The sequence below is a fragment of the Arachis hypogaea genome, chromosome 13 (genome assembly GCF_003086295.3).
Source record: "Arachis hypogaea cultivar Tifrunner chromosome 13, arahy.Tifrunner.gnm2.J5K5, whole genome shotgun sequence".
Classification (NCBI taxonomy): domain Eukaryota; kingdom Viridiplantae; phylum Streptophyta; class Magnoliopsida; order Fabales; family Fabaceae; genus Arachis; species Arachis hypogaea.
Genome location: NC_092048.1, coordinates 85830122 through 85834203, shown reverse-complemented (window position 1 = coordinate 85834203; position 4082 = coordinate 85830122). Strand labels below are relative to the sequence as shown.

General features: G+C 34.9%; 1 non-coding gene across 1 annotated transcript; it reads right to left on the bottom strand.

Annotated features, from left to right (window-relative positions):
- Positions 1-3621: 3621 nt before the first annotated feature.
- On the bottom strand, positions 3622-3729 carry LOC112738837 (small nucleolar RNA R71). The gene has a single exon (XR_003169792.1). It is a non-coding gene; the product is annotated as a small nucleolar RNA R71 (small nucleolar RNA).
- Between the last annotated feature and the right edge of the window lie 353 nt (positions 3730-4082).

The following is a 4082-nucleotide window of genomic DNA, read 5'->3' as shown; positions in this document are numbered from 1 at the left end:
TTTACTAGTCTTTTTGACATCTTTGGTCTTAGTTTTAATCCATTGTTCATCTTAGGAGACTATTGATCATGCTTTAGGGGGCTGGCCATCTCGGCCATGCCTGGACCTTCACTTATGTATTTTCATACGGTAGAGTTTCTACACTCCATAGATTAAGGTGTGGAGCTCTGCTGTTCCTCAAAGATTAATGCAAAGTACTAATGTTTTCTATTCAATTCATCTTATTTCACTTCTAAGATATCCATTCACACCCAAGAACGTGATGAAGGTGATGATTATGTGTGACGCTCATCACCATTCTCCATTATGAACGCGTGCCTGACAAACACTTCCGTTCTACATGAAATAAGCTAGAATAAATATCTCTTAGATCTCCTAACCAGAATCTTCGTGGCGTAAGCTAGAATGATGGCGGCATTCAAGAGAATCCGGAAGGTCTAAACCTTGTCTGTGGTATTCCGAGTAGGATTCAATGATTGAATGACTGTGACGAGCTCCGAACTCGCGATTGCAGGGCGTTAGTGACAGACGCAAAAGGATAGTAAATCCTATTCCAGCATGATCGAGAACCGACAGATGAATAGCCGTGCCGTGACCGGGTGCGTGAGCATATTATTCACTGAGAGGATAAGATGAAGCCATTGGCAAGGGTGATGCCTCCAGACGATTAGCCGTGCCGTGACAGGGCATTGGATCATTTTCCCGAGAGATGACCGAAAGTAGCCATTGACAGTGGTGATGTATCACATAAAGCCAGCCATGGAAAGGAGTAAGACTGATTGGATGAAGATAGCAGGAAAGCAGAGGTTCAGATGAACGAAAAGCATCTCCATTCGCTTATCTGAAATTCCTACCAATAATTTACATAAGTATCTCTATCCCTATTTTATTATATAATATTCGAAAACACCATTATCACTTTATATCCGCCTGACTGAGATTTACAAGGTGACCATAGCTTGCTTCATACCAACAATCTCCGTGGGATTCGACCCTTACTCACGTAAGGTATTACTTGGACGACCCAGTGCACTTGCTGGTTAGTTGTATCAAAGTTGTGACATATTATGAATGTGTAATCATGATTACGCGTACCAAGTTGCTCACGTGCCAGGAATAGTTTGAGCCTGGACATCACAATTTCGTGCACCAAGTTTTTGGCGCCGTTGCCGGGGATTGTTTGAGTTTGGACAACTGACGGTTCATCTTGTTGCTCAGATTAGGTAATTTTCTTTTTATTTTCTTTTCAAAAATTTTTCAAAAATATTTCTAAAATCTCTCATCTATTTTCGAAAAAAAAAATAAAAATGTTTTCAAAAATTTTATTCAAGATTTTTAAGAATGAATTCTAGTGTTTCATGAAGCATGTGAAGCCTGGCTGGCTGTAAAGCCATGTCTAAATTCTTTTGGACTGAGGCTTCCAAACCATCAGAGGTAAGTTACATACTTGATAAATGATGAGCAGCAATTTGTTATCAAGAGCAATATACTCTGGTGTTACATGCTAAAGCTTGGCTGGCCATTGGCCATGTCTAGTGTTTTGGACCGGAGCTTTCATTGAAGGCTTGGCTGGCTAGTGAGCCATGTCTAATTCCTGCACTGAAACTTTAGACTAAGAATGCTAGATTCCTGGAATTCATATTAAAAATTTTGGAATCCTTATTTTTGTTTTTCAATTAATTTTCGAAAAAATCCAAAAAAATTAGAAAATCATAAAAATCAAAAATATTTTTATGTTTCTTGTTTGAGTCTTGAGTCATGTTATAAGTTTGGTGTCATTTGCATATGCATCTTGCATTTTTCGAAAATTTCATGCATTCATGGTGTTCTTCATGATCTTCAAGTTGTTCTTGGTAAGTCTTCTTGTTTGATCTTGATGATTTTTTGTTTTGTGTCTTTTCATGTTTATCATATGCATTCTTGAATTCTTAGTGCATAAGCATTAAAGAATTCTAAGTTTGGTGTCTTGCATGTTTTCTTTGCATTAAAAATTTTTCAAAAATATGTTCTTGATGTTCATCATGATCTTCATAGTGTTCTTGGTGTTCATCTTGACATTCATAGCATTCTTGCATGCATTCATTGTTTTGATCTAAAAATTTCATGCATTGCATAATTTTCATATTTTTCATAAAAATTTCAAAAATCAAAAAAATATCTTTCCCTTTTTCTCTCATCAAATTCAAAAATTTGAGTTGACTTTTTCAAAAATTTTTAAAATCTAGTTGTTTCTTATGAGTCAAATCAAATTTTCAATTTGAAAATCTTATCTTTTTCAAAATCTTTTTCAAAAATCAAATCTTTTTCAAAAATTTTTAGTTATTTTCGAAAATTCCAAAAATGTTTTTCAAAAATGTTTTTCTTATTTTTATACCAAATTTTCGAAAATAACAATAACAATTAATGTTTTGATTCAAAATTTGAAGTTTGTTACTTGCTTGTTAAGAAAGATTCAAACTTTAAGTTCTAGAATCATATCTTGTGATTTCTTGTGAATCAAGTCATTAATTGAGATTTTTAAAATCAAATCTTTTTCAAAACTAATTTCAATCATATCTTTTCAAAAATATCTTCTTATCTTTTTCAAAAATTTGATTTCAAAATATCTTCTCTAACTTCCTAACTTCTTATCTTTTCAAAATTTGTTTCAACTAACTAACTAACTTTTTGTTTGTTTCTTAACTTTTTCAAAACTACCTAACTAACTCTTTCTCTCTAATTTTCGAAAATATCTTCCCTCTTTTTCAAAAATTTCTTTTTAATTAACTAATTATTCTTATTTTTATTTTTAATTTTAAAAATTTTTCGAAAAAAAAATTGCTAACAATTTTCAAAATCCATTTTCGAAAATCACTAACTCTTTTTCAAAATAATTTTCGAAAATTATCCCTCCCCTATCTTATTCTATTTATTCATTCATATCCTAACATCTCATCTCACATTCTCTAGCCTCCTCACAGTGTGTTTCTTTCTTTACATCACATTCTTTGTCTCCCTCTTTTCTTCCACTCACAAAAGGATCCCTATACTGTGGTATAAAGGATCTCTATTATTATTATTATTTTTCTGTGCCTTCTTCTTTGTCATATGAGCAGGAGCAAGGATAAGAACATTCTTGTGGAAGCAGATCCAGAACCTGAAAGGACTCTGAAGAGAAAATTAAGAGAAGCTAAATTACAACAATCCAGAGAAAACCTTTCCGAATTTTTCGAACAGGAAGAGGAGATGGCAGCCGAAAATAATAATAATGTAAGGAAGATGCTTGGTGACTTTACTGCACCTAATTCCAATTTACATGGAAGAAGCATCTCCATTCTTGCCATTGGAGCAAACAACTTTGAGCTGAAACCTCAATTAGTTTCTCTGATGCAGCAGAACTGCAAGTTTCATGGACTTCCATCTGAAGATCCTTTTCAGTTCTTAACTGAATTCTTGCAGATATGTGATACTGTTAAGACTAATGGAGTAGATCCTGAAGTCTACAGGCTCATGCTTTTCCCTTTTGCTGTAAGAGACAGAGCTAGATTATGGTTGGATTCTCAACCTAAAGACAGCCTGAACTCTTGGGATAAGTTGGTTACGGCTTTCTTAGCCAAGTACTTTCCTCCTCAAAAGCTGAGCAAGCTTAGAGCTGATGTTCAAACCTTCAGACAGAAAGAAGGTGAATCCCTCTATGAAGCTTGGGAAAGATACAAACAGTTGACCAAAAAGTGTCCTTCTGACATGCTTTCAGAATGGACCATCCTGGATATATTCTATGATGGTTTATCTGAGCTATCAAAGATGTCACTGGACACTTCTGCAGGTGGATCCATTCACCTAAAGAAAACGCCTGCAGAAGCTCAAGAACTCATTGACATGGTTGCTAATAACCAGTTCATGTACACTTCTGAAAGGAATCCTGTGAATAATGGGACGCCTATGAAGAAGGGAGTTCTTGAAGTTGACACTCTGAATGCCATATTGGCTCAGAATAAAATATTGACTCAGCAAGTCAATATGATCTCTCAGAGTCTGCATGGAATGCAAGCTGCATCCAACAGTACTCAAGAGGCATCTTCTGAAGAAGAAGCCTATGATCC